We start from the raw sequence: 20972 nt of genomic DNA on the forward strand, positions 1-20972 counted from the left end.
AAAATATTAATAAAAATCATCTTAAAAAAGCCATATTATTACCCAACTATAAATGTTTTTCAAGATTTCCCGGTTCCCCCACTTACAAAAATATATGACAAAATTGCACTTCTACAAATACATAAAGGTTTCTTTAGTAAAAATAATTTACCACAATTGAATATTAGCAAAAGAATAATATCTGTTGGAGGACTAACCGTGCCACTAGCACGAACCACAACAGCACAGCATTACTATATATTCAAGGGTGTAAAATTATTTAATAAATTACCCCTTGATATACGATCGGAAGAAAACTACGAAAAATATTTAAAAAAAAAAAAAAATTAAAATACTCTTGTACCACCTCATAACTTTACTTATTGTTTAGAAATATGTTTTTGCCTTTTCAATTCTTTGAATCATTTATTAACTAACCTATATTTTTATTACTTTTATTGTTATTTTTTGTTAAATTACTAATATTTTTTGTTTAATTTAAACAAATGTAAAAATATTTTGTTGTCCTCTCCTAAACACAAGCAACTGCTTTATTAGGAGAGCGATTGAAATATTGGTGTTTATATTGTTATAAAATTGTAACCTTGTTTATATGTTTCAATAAAAAATTTAAAAAAAAAAAACTTAATATGTAAAAAATATTAACAACACTCAATGCACCGAGACAATGTTGACCTCTTATATACTGATTTCAGTGAGGCGTTTGACAGAGAAGAGCACAGAATCTAATGACGTACACAAAAATTATTGGGAGCGAGGGGCAGTAGGTAGGTACTCAGAGGTGGATTTGCCCTTAGGCCTATGTAGGCCCGGGCCTAGGGCGGCCAGATATTAGGGGCGGCCAATTGTGACAAAATAGTCACAGATGATAACAAGAAATTACTTCCTAAGTACCTAAATATTCTACGTACGAAATAGCGATATGCAAGAGCGTGTTCACACACAGCACACGGCGCGCCCCCACGCCCCGCAGCCGCCCTCGCCACACCTATCATGCTCCGTTGTTCGCCCGCTCGCGTATTTCCAATCCCTACCGTGATTCAGTTGCGCTAGTGACTGAACCGCGTTAGGTATTGTTATGCATAATAGCGTAATTTCTTTGCAGCATCAACTCAGCGTTGGGAACTCCTACAAGCCCATTTCACCGTCAAAAGTCTATCAACGACTCGTTGGTCAGCTCGTGCAGATGCATGCAAAAGTTTACGCGAATCGTGACATGAAATCCATAAAGCGTTAATCTCGATCGAAAATGACACAGAACAGAAGAAAGCCGTTATATGTGAAGCAAGAGGTATTCGTTTAAAACTGGAACGCTTTGAAACGGCCATCATGACTGTGTTTTGGGGATTTTTACTGAATCGTATTAACGCCACAAGTAAAAAACTTCAGAGTGTGGAAATTGACATCACCATTGTCATAGAACTGTATGAGGTACTTATACATTTTATTGGCGAAATGCGAGATAATTTCGATGATTTCGAAAACCAAGCCAAAAAACTGTCCTTTTTACAGGAATATGAAAGAGATTTTCGACGCAATCGAAAGCCTAAGCTACTTCCTGGCGAGAATAATACAGGTGAAGAGATGCAACAGAAAAACGGCCGCGAAAATTTCAGAATCGCTACTTTTTTAGTAATAATCGATTTCTCATCAGCAGAACTAACAAAACGACTGGGTGCTTACAAATCACTTTACAATAAATTTAATTTTATTACTCAATTGACAAAACTAAGCCCGTCTGAAGTCGAAGAAAAGGCAAAATCATTGCAAACGATTTATTCTAGTGATTTAGAATCCCATTTTTCAGAAGAATGTCTCCATTTTCGTGCTCACTGCAGTGTAAAAAATAAGGATCGAAACAATGCTGTCAGTTTGTTAAAATGGTTACGAACTGAAGATCTTCAAACCATTTATCCAAACGTGGATATTGCTCTTCGAATGTGTGTGTGTACTCCCGCCAGTAACTGTTCTGGAGAACGATCATTTTCTTGTTTACGACGTGTAATAAATTATTTACGCACAACAATGGCGGAGCAAAGGCTGAACAATCTTGCTTTGCTTAACATAGAAGCAGATTTTTTAAGGAAATTGGATTGCGAAGATCTAATTAATGATTTTGCTGCACTTAAGTGCAGACGAGAATTGTAACTGCAACGCTGTCCGAAACGTCGGCTAAAGAAGGAGTTAGCGCAACACGGCATAACACCCCAAAAACAAACAACAAAAATGCTTTTGGCCGTGAAAATCTAAAAACTTACCAAACCTAAACCTGTTTTAAATGTTTTATTCAAATCCTTGAAACCTTAGAAAGTATTACAAACTAGCAGGTATTATAACTAAATTTCTGAATCGATTTCGATAAAAGTTGTCAATAAAGTAAATTCATTATGTAGTCTATAGTCTATATCAGGGGTCTCCAAACAACGGCCCGCCAATGTCATCAATCCGGCCTACGACAATCGACAATTATACAGTAATTGAACTAGCGAATTTAGCAAGCGTATTTTTTTATATTAATTCCACACAGGAGGCTTTGAGGAAAATATTTTCCCTCACGACCTATGTCATCTTAGGTGATGCTGTGTGGAGGGTCTTTTTAAGGAAGGGAAGGATAGGAAGTTCTGAAAAGGCAAATGTATGAGTGGTGGGTAGGAATCTGGGGATTAGTGTATCCAGGAGTGACATACGTATGAATACATCCCTCCAACTGCGGTGCAAGGCGATGAGTCAAGATAGTCCGGCTGGAAAGGTCAAAAGGCCTTCCTCACCCAGTCTCTCTCGATCCGGCCCGCCACGCAGCAGGTGGGCAGACGTATCCGCCGCCAAGACCTGGACAAATCTCACCCCATGAACCATGAATGATAATGGCTAGGAACTTACTGAAAAGTTTGGATACTCCTGGTCAATATGATGGGTACTGAGAAAGGGGCGGCTACATGGTCTGGGGCCTAGGGCGGCCAAGACTGCAAATCCGCCTCTGTAGGTACTTAGCGGTCAAGCATGATTCATTCACATCTTGCAGCATCGAGTGGAGTACCGCAGGGATCTCATTTGGGATCTATATTTTTATCAATGACATCATAAATATGGTGAGTCAATGTTCTGGTAAATGAGATGATGGCAGTGACAATTTCCAAATTGGGAGATTTTCCAGGCTTGGGTACCACGGCAACGGAAACCATTTCTTAGATAACCTCGTCATAGGTCACCGCAAGTGTTTTGCTACGTTTAGTGGTTTAGCAAGGTACCCGGATTCATCCGGTGAGGTTTGTGCAGGATGAGCCTGCCCACCACCTGCGTCGCGTGATCGGAAGTGGCTGATTTAGAGAGACCCTTTGTCCTCTCCAACTGGTCCTTCGACCTATTGCCTTGCGCCGAAGTTGGACGGATATATTTATACGTCCGTGACTCCTAGATACACTGATCTCTAGTTCCGACCCAACCATCATACTTTTTATCTTCCCAGAACTTCCCCGCCTTCTTTTCCTTAAAAAAATACCCTCCACACAGCATTCCCATAGATGACATAGGCCCTGTGTGCAATTATTATCCTCAAGGCATCCTGTGTGGGGTTAATGTTAAAAATATTGAAACTTAACAAACCATTTCTATTTTACGTATTCAATAGATTAAACATTTGCTATTGGTGCTGACAAATTATCCATATTGCTAGGTGTGAAATAATATACACTTAGGGACTTACTAATAATCGTGATTTAAATTTTACACAACTGATTTCGGAAAATGGTAGAGAATCAGTTGAATAAAATTTTAAGTACGTTTATCAGTAAGGGGATATATATCTATAAAAATAAAACATTTTTATTTTATCGCAGTTAGCTACGAGCTTCACAGATGCACTCATAGAGGGCAGTGCATAGAGCTTGCTTGGAAGTCCGCAAGATGGCAGCTAATAGCCAGTTGTCGCCATGACCAATTAAAATGCTTCCAGACAAACTTGTTTTTTTTCAGATCTCATTTAGCCAGCTCCTAGTTAGGTCGACTATCGAGTCACCATTGTAATACGCGAAGTATTAATAAATCCCTTATTTAACACAAAGAACATATTCTTTAAAATCTCCTTCCACGACGAGTTAGAGAACTGTTTGTGGGAACACAACATTATTATTACTAAGTATTTAATACTTTAATTAATATTTATTGCATAGAATTTTTTTTAAATATTCAATAGTATTATTATTGAATTTATAAAAAAGCATTTTTTTACTTTTTTTATTATTTTTTTTTTTATTAGGTACAATATTTTTTACAATTCAGGTTTTCTAGTAATGTAGGCCTCACTGGGTGGCTTGCCCGTGCTGAGGCCTTCATTATATAATATGAAATATAAACTACATAATACATTTAATGAGAAAAATTATACATTTAAAATTAAAAATACATAATAATATATTTAAAATTTAAAAAAATATTACATTGAAAATATTCTTGTGTTTTTGTGAGTGATGTGTGTTTATATTGGTTTTGTGTGTTACGTGAAGGTTTTATTTGTATTTTATGCTATGAAATTTTGGTAATATTGTCTTTTTTGTTCTTTAATCCATTTTGTAATTTTGTGTGTGAATGTATTTTTATTTTCCTCAATTTTAATTTCAAGTTTTAAACTGTTGAAAGCTTTTATTGCATGGTATTGGTAGTGTCTTTGTCCAAAGCTTGAATTTACTGTCGGAGTTTTTATATTTTCTTTGTACGCTTGTCTAACTGGTCTGTTAGTGTTCATTTGTGTATGTTGAAATTTTTTTTTGTCAAAAATGTAGTTTAGTAGTGTTTTAACGTATAATTGGCGTATATCTAGTACGTCACAGCTGTTGAATATTTGGTCTGTATCAGTCAGTCTATGGTTTTTTAGTATTACCTTTAATTTTGTTTTCTGTGCGGTTTCCATGTAATTGATAGCCGAGTTTGTTGCTCCTTCCCAAGCAATAATTCCATATTCTATTATTGATTGGCAAAGTGCAAAATATATTATTTTCAATTGTTTTATTTTATATATGTTTCTTATGTTTAGGAAAATGTGTATTGTTTTGAGAAGTTTATTTGTAATTTGTTTGATGTGAGGTATCCATCTAAGGTTATAAAAATATAAAAAAATCCATCTAAATATAAAAAAAAAAAATTGGTAACTTTCTCAACTACCACACTAAGCTTATGCCCGTATTAAGGCAGTCGCACGTGATTCTTGTAAGAATAACAATAATAAAACATATCGAAAAATTAAATTGTTATGGTAAAACAAAATTAGAAATAGAAATAAAGATAAAAGTTAATAAATTATAGAGTTTAAATTTTTTTTCTAACAGTGTTATATATCGGTGTTTAAGGCATTGTATATTTATATACCAGTCGTGGCAGCTGTTTCGCCTTTTGAAGTCGATAATAATTTGCACAACAGAACATGTTTAAAAATAAAAAAATAAAAAGTAAATATTTGAAAATCGTACAATTGAATATATAGAAGAAAAACTTAAAATTTATATAGAGTTAAAGGAATTAAACTTGGCAACGTTAAACATTTTCCACCGTAGTATGGAACGTATTCTGAAAAAAAAGAAAAGATTATTAAAATAGTGAAAAATTCTTCAAAGAATAAAAGGAAAAAAAAACATTATTTAAGAAGGATTATTTTGATCGCAGTGTATTGGATAAATTATATACCATTAGTGCCACCTGTGAAGTTTAGGTCATATTAATTATGAAAGGTTCTCGCCTCTGCTAGTTACTTGCTGTTAAATCGCGTCGGTAATTACAGTGTCCTGTATTGCTGCCGGTTGAATTTGACAGTGTCAATGTATTAGTAAAACACTTTTTCTTGTAAAAGACTAGGTTCCCCTAAAATCGCTCTCTTGCTCCGGAACAATCTAAGGTTTTACCTTTCCTAAAGAACCACAGGAACTGGCCTGTATCTAGTATATTAAAACCCTGTAAAAAGTATCTATTCATGATGACTGTAAATAATGTGATTCAGGTTGTCACTCAAACAACAGTGTTTAATTTAAAAGGACCCTCCAATTAATAACAGTTAGCTTAAACACATACTCGATTTTACTTTAACCGTTAGGCAGTGTATATCAACGGTTAACTGGACGTCTTGTATAGGGCTAGCAGGTTCTTCAATAGTAACCAGATGCTAACCCTATACAAATCTCAAGTACGCCCAACAATTAAACTTGGGAGCCACCTCTGGGCTGTAGCCCACAAAACTTGATAAACCTACTTGATTCTGTACAAAGGAGGGCGGTCCATCTGATTGTCAATCCATTGTTAACAGATCGATTGCAGACGCAATGCAGGCGTGCTGAGTCTGTTCTACAGTTATTTTAATGAAGCCTGCTCTAATGAGCTAGCGGTATTGAACACCCGTTCACAGTGGATTCGTGAGTTCATTTTTTGTGAAAGACGTTACCGATATCTGTTTTTCGTCCTTCATATAATCTAGTCCTTCAAGATCCGCAAGAATCCCTTCCTACAACCCTTATCTTAAGAGGAAGCTACAAGCCAAAAATGTATATATTTTTGGTATATCCTGACCACAGACATAGGAATTAATAGACGAGAAGATAATGGCGAGGGGTAAAATCAACTGTTGAAGAACGAAGGGAGTAAAGCTGACTGTGATTCGTCAATAAATCAATCTGACAGTAAATAGGCATCTCGCATTATAATATCACCATTTAGTTCTTAAAAGTAAAATCTGCTTTTGAATGAATAGACATTTCTACATGGGAGCGCAAATTACTCGCCACGTTATGAACTAATTTGCGAAGTCCAAATTCGGCAAAGTAAGGCAGCTTCTATTTTCAGAGTCGTAGTTAGTTTCAGAGTATTTAGTTAAGACACTTTTACAAATGTCTCATAATTTACTTACCCCAGTAAACAACGATGAGCACACTTGAGAATCGCTACATTGTGATGTGATAGTATATGTTTCTAAAACTGATCCATATAATACGGTGTGAATAAGCTTAAAATAAAGTAAAATAATGCTTACTTATGGAATGTAATACGACAATTGGGTTTATTCTCTTTTTCACATCTATTTTTACAAGTTTTCATATCACAAGTCAACATTTTGCCGTTTTATTTCGTAAAATGAACCGATGATGCCTCGACCATAGTTCGCACAAGAATGATGACGTCACGTTTTCAAATTTCACTTGAGGCCATATGCGAGCCCAGCCGGCTCCAATGGAACCGGTATGGTGAGTGGGGATAATACGCTTTTAATCACTTAGGGCAGGTCTACTAATATTCATATGTCTATGATCCTGACAAACGGAGTCTAGAAACGTTAAATTTCAAGCACAAAACTGGTTTTTATTTATTTTGTAAATAATTTTATAAGAAAACAAAAAAAATTAATCAAGTGGAACTGTCACAGATAATTTAAGCTATAATACTGTGTTTTTTAAAAGTGGTTTCCTTTATGCGTTGAAAAAATATTTTTTTTAGTAGTTTACATTTACACTTTTTACTGTTTAATTTATTTTTTTTATTTGTATTCTGCTCAAGCTAGACGAAAGGAAAACCTCCAATTCATCTAAAGCATATTTTGTGGTATTCATAATGTACATAAATTTGTTATAAAGATTAATCAAAATAGTGATATGGCATTATGCTTCGCCCTAACACAACTCACAACGCTGTCAAATCGAGTGTCAACATTGCTATTAAATGCAGTATCCACTGTGAACGAAGCTAAGCTTTGTTAAAAAAAAAATCTTTTTTGTTACTGACTTTGTTTGGCTAAGCTTGCATCGTAACTAGTCTTTCATACTTTAATACATGCTTGTGGTGGAAACGAAAATGAGAAAACCACTCAACTAAGGTGGAACTAGCTTAGTTTCGTTCGCGGTGAACATTGTGCTTTATACTGTACAGACAACGTTCCCTTCATCATCTCCATTTCTTCTGATCTCCAGTTCTCTTGGTCCTGTCCGCCGGAGTGATTTACTTAATTCCTAGGGTTCTTCTCCAGATGTCTCTTCTCTACTACCCCACCATCTTGATAGGGATCATTACTAGCCACTGTACCACCCGGGACGGTGTGAAGGGTTCGTAGGACCACCTTACCTTCCCACTACTCACTGTCTCCACTGGGGCTACCTGTGGTGCACCAGAAGATAAGCCGGTTCTTCTATTTTGTTCGCTGCCATGGAAACGTGTTTATATTTGGTATTCCTTTGTATGTTCTTCTTTACAAATGTTGTCTCTCCATTAGCTCCAAAAACGATAAAAAACTGCCTTGGACGAGAACACTTAAAAGTTTTTAGTATGTATAAGTGTAATATGTTGTGTCGTGAAGGGAACAATAGGCTTTGATAATCATTTAATGGTAGCTTCATTTAAACAAAAGTAAAGCCTTGACGTGAGAACCGATTGACGGACTAATCTGGTCTATAAAACTGTTCGGGAACGTGATGGGTGCCCTCGACTATACAGACAGGGTCTCTCTTGTGAGATGTTACATAAAATTTTTAAAAAATTCAAAAGATTCTTGGCCCTTCTCATCTTACCTTTTTTACTGAGTTTCACACACGCGTCTTTGTCAGCGACACACTTGTTGGGAAAGTTTACCCAGACCATGTTTCCTGTGTGAGCGCAAATCGGCAAATAAGTGAAAGGACATGGAAGTAATAACGTCATTATATTACATTTTTGCTCCTGTCCCAAAGTCTGTAGAGTCATCAAAGTCACCAGAACGCCAACTGTACAAAAGTTACATATTAATTCTTCACCCCGCGGCCGCGTCTAGACAACCATGTAAAAAAAATATGTGGATTCAAAAGAAATAAATATTGAATATTCTTCAACGACATTGTTGACCAATTTAATGATGTAGAAAAAGTTCTGGAATCTAATGACGACTTAAAAATATATAAAAGAACACGATTGACAAACTTTACTGATTAACTAAGATCAACTTCATGAAAGACAGAGTACGAAAACAGTGTGCAATATAATTGTGAATGAGGAATACTTGGAGCAGGTGGATGAGTTTGTGTATTTAGGAAGTATGTTCTAGAGAGATGGGAAGGCTGACAGAGATATTGAAAGAAGGGTAAATGCAGGTAATTCCGTTAATGGAGGACTGAACGCCGTTGGCGCTAACAAAAAATTGTCCAAAGAAGCGAAGTTAGCAGTCCACAACGGAGTGCTGGTACCAACCTTGAGGCATGGAACTGGCAAAGAAAGGATTAAAGTAGATTAAATGCTGTTGAAATGAGATCCCTGAGGCGTATGTGTGGTAAAACCATGTTTGATCGTGTGAGGAATGTGGAGATCCGCAAAGAGTGCAAGGCTGATGTAAGCGTAATGAGTAAGATTAAGAAAGGGACGCTTAGATGGTTTGGGCATGTAGAGCGAATGAGCGAAGATAGGAGTGTAAGGAGGATATATGATGCGAATGGTAACAGAAGTCGGGGACGCCCGAGGAAGACATGGCACGATCGAGTGAATCAGATACTCGAGTCGGGCCATGTCAAGAGTCAGAATAATAGAAGAGTATGTATGAGACGATGTATGAATGTGAATGAGGCAAGAAGTGTGTGCCAAGACCGAGTTGTTTGGCGGTCCGTCCTCTCTGCCTACCCCTGCGGGGAAACGGCGTGATTGTTAGTTAGTTAGTTAGTTAGTTAACTTCATCAATCGTGTGAACAAAATGCTCTATTTTTTAACATTCAGAAATGTCAAGTAATACGATTTTCTAAAACCCATTACAATATTGAACTGATTTTAAGTCCTTAGTTTGTACGAGAACCTTCCATATTTCATAAGGTAGAATAATATAATTCATCTATTTTGTCCCCTTTATATAAAGTTCACTCTAACAATATAGAAAGAGTTCAGCACTAATTCCTAAGGTACGTAAATATTTAGATCATAATTCCTATTGAATACATTAATTATTATGTCTAACGCTGTCTGACATGAGAATTATGTCAGACCTGGCTGTGTTACACAGATTCATTAACAACTTAATTGACAGCCCTGCCATCACTGCCACTTCTAAATTCCTTGTGCCGACTAGGAACGCAAGACAAAATGTAACATTTTTCTACAATACATACACAACAAACTATCTGGGCAACAAGTTTGGGGGTGCAATTGATATATTTATTGATTCTGTTTAAGGAACAAAACACTTTGTTAAATTATACAAATTAGAGTAGCGTTGGTAATGTAGTTTAAGTGATTTATCTTATATGTAGTATTGTTCTAGTTTCTATATTATTGTATGTTACTGTTACATGTTTTACTAATATTGTTTCATATTCAGTTTATCAGTTTACTGTGTATATCATGCTTAAAATTCCTTTGTATAATTTTCGAGAGCTCACGAGGGTAGGTATAAAATATAGCGTAATTAATGTACTGAAATGCTTGACCACGTACCTAAATTAAGGTTATATTAGCCCGTGGTGAGTGGGACTATTGCATCCCCATCTGATGTATACTGTGGGGCAGGAGGGAGTAGGGAAGGGGAGAAAATAGGGAAAAGAGAGGTCGGGATGAACTTTTCAAATAGGCAACATTTTGATTCTGAGTTGTGGTATTTCACTATGGCAATATTGAGAGTATGTAACCGGTCAACTGCTGAGTTGGCATGGTGTTTGTGTCCCAGGCGTCGTGAGTTCAATTTCTCAGCTGGCTAAGTACCCCAACACGACACAAGCAACATTTTCCACTTACTGTGATTGTAGAAGGAGATTTTCAAATTTTGTCATAATTTTTGTAATCTGAGAATAGTTTTCGGGACTTCAAGCGACATCAAAGGTATTGTGTTTTCTTGCACCGCCTTCTTTTTTATGTGGATAACGCACAAGAATCCAAACTGCTCCCAGTTGTTTGGAACCATTGAGACTATGGCATTCATAATTAGGGTACGTTGTGACGCTGAAGGTAGTTGGGAGGGGAAAGAGATCGAGGAGAGGAAGGTGGGGGAATACCTGGCTATTTAAAGTCATTTCAAGAAACGTTTCAATTCTGAAGGTTGGTCTCACATTAGGGCGATACTGTAACGTGCCGCAAGTATACTATATATTGCTTTAAATCAGCGGTCGGGTAACTTTTTTAACCATTACCCCAAAATATTTTTGCGTAAGTCGATATTACCCCTTCCCCCCATTTCGAAAAGAATACAATCGATGTATATTTAAATAAACATTATTTATTGAATTAATTTACGAATGAATGAATTAATGTAAGAGCAATTTGAATACAGTCTTCGGCCTGTAATCGATTTCTGTTCTTCGTTTTTAATGTTCATTAGAGTGGAAAAGCCTTGTTCACAAAAATAGGTTGTTGCAAATGGCAGAAACTTTTATACCGCCTCCTCAAGTGCAATTTCGAAAGCCTTCGTAGCTTTTGACATCCAAAAAGACGACAGATTGGCTTTGCTCTCATAATGAATACATTCTTCAGTATTAAATCGAAGTTCAAGTATTGTTTCTGCCAAACCCTGAGGTTCTTCTGGTGTGTTAGCAATTTCACATTTAAAAGAACCTACAACCCAATTGAAAGTATTTGTATCAAGATCTGGAAAGTAGTCAGAGAACCGCTCTCTGAGTTTGGTAAGATGTTTTATAACTGTATCCTTGATGTCATCAAAAGTAATATTTTCACAGTCTTCCAAAATAGCAAACAGAATAATTTCCTTATTACCCAAAAAAAACATTTTTAGCCCATTTGGGGTAATTTACCCCGGTTCCCCGATCGCTGCTTTAAATGAATAAATTGTGAAATGACACAAATTAGTCAAATAAAATTAACTTGCCCAGGCCAGGATTTGAACCCGCTACCTTCGGCTTGCTAGTCGAGAGCCTCACGCCTCGAGCACGGAGGCCGTATTATATTCCTTCAGTATATCAATCTTTCGCCTGATATTTTGCGGAGATATATTTGCAAGTACGATGAGCCAATGGAGAGGTGTAGATTTTAAAGTCCCGCTGATGGTTCGCATTGTGGCAATAAGTTGAACATCGACCATGGAAGTGTAAGTGCTTCTAGCCCTTCTGGAGCACGGTATTCAGCTGTTGAGAACACCAGGACAATGGATGCCATTCTTAGGGTTATTCCCAGATAGTGCCACCTAACTTATTGACAGAATCATCATGGCAGCAATACTTTCATGTTTGTCAACGTCCTCTAAGAAACATTTTATAAATAAAATCAAAAAAAATATTACGTATGTTCCTACTAAATTAAAAATCGTGGCTCCCTTATCAGGCATAAGAACTCTGAGATAAGGTGTTCATGACCAAGAATGACATTAAATAAATTTTTTATCGATGCATAAAATGTTTTATTTTATATTATATTATGCTTAAAATGTAACCTATTTTGTTTTTTAATGGTTTGATGAAACATTTTCAACAGTGTTTTGCATTTCGTCTGTCTAAAAATTTGTTCGCGAAATTTTTGTTTATTTTGATCTTCTTACTTGCATTTTTGCAATAACAGTACCTACCAGTAATAAAGCTATAAAAAAAATTCTACTAAAAGAATGCTCATATGCCCGCGTGTGCGTACGAGATTCATATTATTGACAGAATGTACTGTCGTCGACAACAAGATTATCTGCCGAGCTTCAGCTCGATCGGATATCGGGAAGTGGGTTAATTTCCACTTTCAGTCATTCGGCGCCGTATATTGTTTTTCCCACATTATTTTAGAGATTTGATAGGGCAAATTCAACCGCATGTCTGTCCAATACGCCAGGACCGCGCGTCGCTTATATTTGTGCACGGCTGCTTCACTTACGTCGTTAAGGCGATGCACTACGTCGTGTAATATTTTAAATTGAGCCGCTATCAATAACAACTCTTAAGTAGATGGCGATAAGCTTTAAATTCCCGCTTAACACCATCCGGATGTTTTGATTAATGCAAGAAATAAACATAACCAAAAAGTGCGTTTTATTTTATTTTGTAGATGTTCAGGCATAAATATTTTTTTTTTCGATCATTTTATAAATAACTTAATTTTCCACATTATACAATAAAATTATAACCGAAAATGGGTTCGTAAGTAGGAGATTTTGAACTTTAAAGCAGTTTTCATAGGCCTTATACATTATTTTTTTCTTTGCTTATAAAAAGACTTATCTAAAAAATACTCGATTATTTCAAATGCCTAGATGTATTCTACTCACAGTAATTAATTAAAGCCTCTGAAACATTTCTAGGCGACCAAATTTTCAAACCAAAAACACATGATTTTGCGTCACTACGTATGGCATCGCCTTAAGATTCTGGCTTAAGTAATTTAGAACATAATATGACATAAATAAAAACAATTGTTGATATAACAATAGCTAGTGTTGTGGAAGTGTATTAGGTCTGATTCTGCGTTATTTGTATGCATCTATATCTAGTGGAAGATATTCTCAGTGTCACCCTGGTGTAAGACCAACATTCGGAATAGAAATGTCACTTGAAATGGCTTTAGCCACGTTTGATGAGCAGATCTGAACAGCTAGGTGCTTCCACATCTTCCTCTCCCCAACTCCTTCACCACCCAACTACTCTCAGGCTCACGAAATACCTCAATATTGTGGTATGATGTGAGGCTGGCCACTAGCTTCAGACGGTCGGGAGCAGTTGGGATTGTCACATATTTTTTATTACATAATTATGTCTTTAATAGCACTTCGGCTATTCCACTGAAGTTTTTATGACTTCTGGTTCTGTATTACAAAACTCTGAAACAGATTTACAGAAAATCTTAAAAATAAACCAAAAAACTAGCTTACCAATTGCGGCAAAGTTTAGAGTGATCTTCATTTTTCTTGGGTCATAAAAAAATTTTCTTTTCAGCTGAAACTGCGGGAGAAAGGCAGGTTTATATAGGTCTGCAAAGTTGTATGTATTGTACGCAGGAAATGTCAATATATTTCATAAAATAAATAATAACAGTAATAAAATTTTTAAAAAAAGTCTGAAGTTGTAGGTACAATCAGGTAACACAGTTTGTAGAAGTAGGTAAACACATGTAACATAGAATTGTTCGGAGTTATAGGTAAAAACAGGTAGCATAGAATAAGTCTGTAGCTGTAGATGCAAATAGGTAACATAAAATACTGTCGTTGTAGGTATAAATAGGTAACATAAAATAGTCTGTAGTTATAGGTATAAACAGGTATCATAGAATAATCTGTCGTTGTAGGTATAAACTGGTAACATAGAATAGTATAAAACAAGCGAAATCACAATCTGCGCAGTTCACTAGACCACTGAGGCATTCCTGTATCGAGATGTGCAGCTTTACAATTACAGTAAATAAAAATATCAAATAACATATTGAAACCAACAAAATTTAAAACAATAAACACAACGTCTTTTGGTCAGAAAAATCATCAATTCCATGCTACAAAACTATATAATGCCCTCCCAATTGAACTCAAAAACACAACGGAGACACAAAAACTTAAAAACGACATCAAATTATGGCTAAGTAAACATGAAGATGAGGAAATCAATAAAATTATGAACTGAACAAATGTGAAGACAATTTTTTTAATTTTTTTTGTAGAAATTAACAAGGAAATCACGATCTACACCTATACAAAAACCTACAGTCCGCCTCGGAACAGGAATACCTAGGGAGAAGGACTGCTAATAATATACTTAACTTTGTAATTATATTTGTCGTTAATAAAAAAATTAAAAAAAAAAAAAACGGTTATTCAAGCTAAAAAAATTACGGCTAATTTAAAATTTATTAATGACAACAATAACGTTATATTGTAAACCTAATAATTATCACAAAGTAACCGTGATGGTTTAACAGCCGCATTCACAGGGTGATACTGCTAACAATGACGAGAGCATTAATAATATTAATTAACAAAAAATAACAAAAAGTAAATTGAAATTGGTAGTTAAGTAAGGTAAGTATTAATTACTAATAATATTAAGTAAATAATTTAAAGTAAATGAAGTGAATAGTCCGAAGTAACAATTCTAATAACTATCTCATTTTTATTTTTAATGATAAACTAATGTTTGTAACACGAGGTTTTTCTGTGCATAGCACAAAGGATAACTAATTATTATAAGCAATAATTATTCGCCACAGGGCCGGCCCTATGCGGGCATAATTGGAGCAGTCCGCTCCGGGGGCTCAATTACCAAGGCGTCAAGGCGCTTATAATACCTTACATATAACGGTCCTAACTAGTGGCGGCTTGTCTACGGAGGTCAATTGGTCAATTGGTCACCTCCCAAAATATACTGCAATAGTATTAATATAAAAAAGGAGTTAACAAACTACCCGATTATCAATTTATTTTTAATATTCGTAAGGTAATAGCGAGTTCCAGAGCCATACAAATGAGAAGCTGCTGAATGTACCTATCGTCTGTCACTTCAAGTTTTGTCTCAAAGCTATCTCCTTTTTTCTCTTTGCTATACAGACAAAGCAGGTAAACACTATCATGTCTGACGTATGCTTATTATCATACAAAATTTATTTTCAAGAGATTCTTTCTTTTCGATTCCTTCTTCTGGCGCTTGTAAAATTAGATTGTTAATGTTATTTTTAGTTATAAGTTTCTACATATGTAAATAGATATTTTATTAAGATAGTAGTTATGGGCCTCAGTCGTAAGTCTCTAGATATAAGTCTCAGACGTAAGCCATTAGTTTTAAGTCAGTAGTTCTAGTGTTAAATATTTAAGAAATATATTTGTACAGCGCCCTTGAGGTGATTTCTCACGAAAACGGCGCCATATAAATTAGCCAAATATTATTATATGAATTTGGTTTCCTAATATTTACAGAGCTGAAGAAAAAAACTTATATTTGTAAACAAAGAATCTTAAATTAAACAATATTGTACTGCCAGCTTCAGAATAGGCGGGTACCGGCAAATTAATTACACACATTGGCGTTTTTATAATATAAATTACGCATTAGCAATATGTGTTAACATTTCATATTCATTTGTTACCGATTAACCTTCCACTTCTGGACCCCTAGAGCCGCCTCTGGTCCTAACACATCGCCCTTCAGATTATTTTTCATTTAAACGGAGCTACACAAACATACAAATCTTCAGAAGATTATTGAGTACAGTGATCACCTATTTATGTGTCTACAAGTTTAGACTAGGGGTGCCGAACTTTTATTTGCGCCAAGCATCGTTTGGCTCAGAGCCGGCCCTGACTCCAAGTCATTCTTTTCTCAGGAAATATATGTTACTATCTGTTTTAATTAGTCTATGGTTTTAAATCAAGTACCTATTCTCTTTTTTTGATTGTCAAGTGTGCAATATTTTATCAAGACGTATAAAAATTCTGCTTTAGGGGGTGGGAGAAGGAGATGTGGATAGTTTTTCGAAATCTCATTATCCTCTTTTGAAACTTAAGGTCTGAAGTTTTGAAGGTAAAGTATGCAAATTTCATAAATCTCGAAAAAGACTGTAATTTTTTTTCCGTAATATATAGACGAACAACGGTTTTATGGAGAACATGACTAAAAAAATAAATAAATTATTGCCTTGCGTGTACTTAGAACCTAACCGTGACACACGACAGATCTAAACGAAAATATCGGGTAAGGCACGATTTCAGAATGAGTTTGTATGTGGTATTCAATACTGAAATGAAACTGTTTAGGTGTCCCACCTCAAATGAGATGAGGTGTAAGATGTGAAGTGGGAGTGGTGAGGTTGAGGCGTGAAGTGGGAGGGGTGAGGTTGAGGCGTGACGCATAAGATGTTAAATGTGAAGTGGAAGGAGTGAGGTGTAAAGTGTGAGGTATGAAGTTTTAAGTGTAAGTTGTGAAGTGTGAGGTGTGAGATGTGAAGTGGGAGAGGTGTTAAATGTGGAGTGGAAGTGAGGTTGAGGCATGACGCATAAGGTGTTTAATGTGAAGTGTAAGCTGTGAGGTGTAAAGTGTTAGGCGTGAAGTGTGAGGTGTGAAGTGTGAGGTGTGAAGTGTGAGGTGTAAGATTTGAAGTGAGAGGGGTGAGGTTGAGGCGTTACTCATACGGTGTTAAATTTGAAGTGTGAGATGTGAATTGGGAGGGGTGAGGTTGAGGCGTGACGCATAAGGTGTTAAATGTGAAGTGGAAGGTGTGAGATGTAAAGTGTGAGGTGTGAAGTGTGAGGTGTAAGATGTGAAGTGGGAGGGGTGAGGTTGAGGCGTGACGCATAAGATGTTAAATGTGAAGTGGAAGGAGTGAGGTGTAAAGTGTGAGGTGTGAGATGTGAGGTGTGAGGCGTAAGGTATGAAATATGAAGTGTGAAGGATGAAGTGTAAAATTAGAGGTGTGAAGGGTGAGATATGGGTTATAATGTGAAGTTAGGTGATAATCACGAGCTATGGAGCTCAATTTATTAAGTAGAATAAAAGCGAAAAAAAATTCAACATTCCTCATTTATTCTGTTTTATATTATTTTCTGTGTTACATAATTAAAAAAAGTAATCCATTAATACAGTTCATATTTATTATATTGCATCTGTTGTAAAATGTCTTTAAAATATAAAAAAGGTCTGGAATCAACCGCGCTACGAACCTCGCCAAATACCGATCGGGTACGACCGACAATTATTTCATATATTCAATGCTGTATTGTGCGATCCCAGAACTGAAAATCGCGTGTATACGTGATTGCCAGAATTTTTTAAGTTAACAGAATGCATTGTTATCGATAACGAGACTATCTGACGAGTTTCAGCTCGATCGGATGTCGGAAAGTGTATTAATTTCCACTTCTAAAATTAGCATTTATTCACTCCCAAAAACAAAAGCGAAAATCAAATAGATATATTTAAAAATTCGACAATGTTAAAAAAATTTTACCTATTATTTGAGTTCAATAAACTAAAAAATTTTAACGAAAAATATATTGACATTTCCTGCATACAATACCTACAACTTGGCAGACCTATATAAGCCTGCATTTCCCCCACAGTTTCATCAGAATAGAAAAGTCTATTATAACCCAATAAAAATGAAGACAAACTTTGCAGTAATTGGTAAGCGAGTTTTTAGATTGATTTTAAAGATCTTCTGTAAATCTGTTTCCGTGGAATAGCCGAAATGCCATCTTAGTCAAAGTCATAATAAGAAACTGAACAAAAATATCACTTCTCATTTTTTTTCATTGTAATTAAACATCCTAACGTCCACATCATTGAACACAAATTTCAAGAATCCGGATATTCCTTCATGGATTGCGATAGAATGTTTTTTTCCGATAGAACGGGACAGTAAAAATAAGTCGGATATGATTTGAGATTATGGTGATTTATTTTAAGGGTATAATGCCGTGTTGCGCTACTTCTTATGTATTACAGTGTCCACATCTGCCCTGATAATGGACACTGTAATGCTGTCAACTAATCTTTGGCTGAAGAAAACGGTAGCAGAACAAGCCATTCAAATAAATCACTATAATACCGTCATGAAAGGAGTTGCCAGCTGAAAATATTCAACAACTCAAGAGGAAGAACTACCAATCGAGAGACGTATCACGTCAAAGGAAGAACTACCAATCGAGAGACGTATCACGTCAAAAGAAGAACTACCAATCGTTTAAGAGAATTGAAGAGACGTATCACGTCAGAGGAAGAACTACCTACAAATCGAGAGACGTATTACGTCGAAGTGATGAAGTTCAACGACATAGTGGACTTGAACAGTTGTTGGACAGTCAGATCATAAAAAGGTGGTTGAAGATTAAAGATGAGTTGTTTCTTTATTTGTTGCTTTTGTGTTTAATTCGTAGAACTCCATTTATTTATTTTTTTTTAATTTAACTAAAATATCTTTAATAATATACTTATTAATTTCTGCAAGTATTTTTTGGTTTTTGTTTTTGTTACAGCTGTTTCGGCTTTCAAGGCCATTTTCAAACTGTTTTGCCTTGAAAGCCGAAATAGCTGTAACAATAACAAAAACCAAAAAATACTTGCAGAACTTAATAAGTATCTTATTAAATTTGATTTTTAATTAAATTAAAAAAAAAAAATGAGTTGTTTCGTAAAATTTTAACAAATCATCAAATTTCAACGTTAATTTTTGGTATTCAAGTTCTGTTATTATATCATTATGGGCCAATTTCTTGACAGTACTGAAATAATCACAGAACTTTCAAACAACTTGAAAATTAACTTTTAAATTTGAAGAACTTTTAAAATTCTCTGAAACATCCCGTCCTTGGTGTTCCATCGAAAACTACCGGGAATCATCCAGATTAGACTTGATCATGTAATTGGGTACACAGACTAAAATGTTTGTGAAAGTAGAATGTTAGAAGTTCCACCGGCGATAATAAAGGCATAAAATAAAATATTGCCCATAAATTAGCAAAAAAAACGACAAGTGGAAACTATGCACCTATAAAAATATTCCAGAAGAAATCACTTCTGTTATGTGCAACATCCGGTCTCTAAAAGTGTTTCTCACACTGACGTTATGAATGAAACTGAATCATAAGAACGATGAAAAATATCGATAATACATTCCAAGTTAAATAAATACAGTATTCTTTTCTAATATATGTAATTGATATGATCAGTCAAGATACAAAAAACTCAACACTAAACAACTTCATTCACAGAGTCGGGTTTGAAAAACTCACCACCTACGAAAACGACTTTTCTCTTTTTGTTCAAAAATTACATTTATTTAACAATTTTAAATATTATTGTGAAGGCACGTACCTCACTTGCATGAAAGGTCGGCGTGTGGCACCGTCTATGGCTTGAAGAGCATTCTAGTCTTGTACTCTTTGAGATCAAGTTATAATGGACTGGCTGTTGTAAACGATAAATGGTGTTTAAGTATTCGTGTAATCCCAAAACCTTAAAAGTATAACTAGGTGGCGACGAGGTACAAAAGGATTCTACGCGGCACTCGTGATAAATAAACCACCCACGACTTGATTTCTAGCGTTTCCGGGAAACACTAGTAACCAAGTATAATAAACAATAAACTGTGATCAGCCAGAGTGAAATTATTCAGCCGGGAGCTGAATGTTATTGAAGAACAGGAAGATTTTTAACCATCAAAGAGTGACTAAAACAGCGGGGAGATGAACAAGCCAGAGTCTCCAGCCCATTAAAAAGGTCCGCAGCCGAGAGCAGAAGAGTACATCGAGAATCGTCCTGAGCAGCAAGGAAATCCAGTGAGCTAGAAGCGCCCGTATCTCATTGATTATGTTTTGTTAGTTGGTGAGTTTTTTCATGAAAGCGAGGGTATATATTATACAGAATATTACATTTAATGTCATTCTTGGTCATGTATACCTTATCTGGAAAGAATGGTTCGTGTGTCTGATAAGGGAGCCACGATTCTTACTTTAGCAAATAAAAAATAATTATTTTGCTTTGAATGAAATGTTTGCAATTTTTTAAAGACTTTTATAATGATTCTTTCTGAAACTTGTAGTGAGTTCAGATTTTTTTTTAATAAGATCTTCCAAAACCAATAATACCGTAGACAAGCAAAAACTCAACAAGGGCATAGTACACATTTTTGATTTCTTATCCTGACAAATATTTATACGCATTTCCTTGTTCTTTTACGAGCTCTGCAAAGTGGCTTTCTCTACTTAAGGTTTTGATCAATGATCACAATAAGGTATTTAATTTCAGAAGAAGAGTTGATTATAGTACAATAAAGATTGTATTGCTTACGGCTTACATCAATAAATTATTAAAAATAAATAAATAAAAACATTTGTAGTTCTGATAACCCAAAGGTTTTTTACGTATCGGAATAGGTATTTTGCTTTATATTTTTTGTGTATAGTGCAACTGTATTCTTCTTCTTCTTTCGTATGGTTCTTTTGTTGTGTTTCTGAATGGTGTTACTTTATTCTTCTTCTTTTTTCGTATGGTTTTTTTGTTGTGTTTCTGAATGGTGCAACTGAATTCTTCTTCTTCTTCTTTCGTATGGTTCTTTTGTTGTGTTTCTGAATGGTGCAACTGTATTCTTCTTCT

The sequence above is a fragment of the Hesperophylax consimilis genome, chromosome 30 (genome assembly GCF_061612785.1).
Source record: "Hesperophylax consimilis isolate HC1 chromosome 30, BYU_Hcon_1.0, whole genome shotgun sequence".
NCBI classification, from domain to species: Eukaryota; Metazoa; Arthropoda; class Insecta; order Trichoptera; family Limnephilidae; genus Hesperophylax; species Hesperophylax consimilis.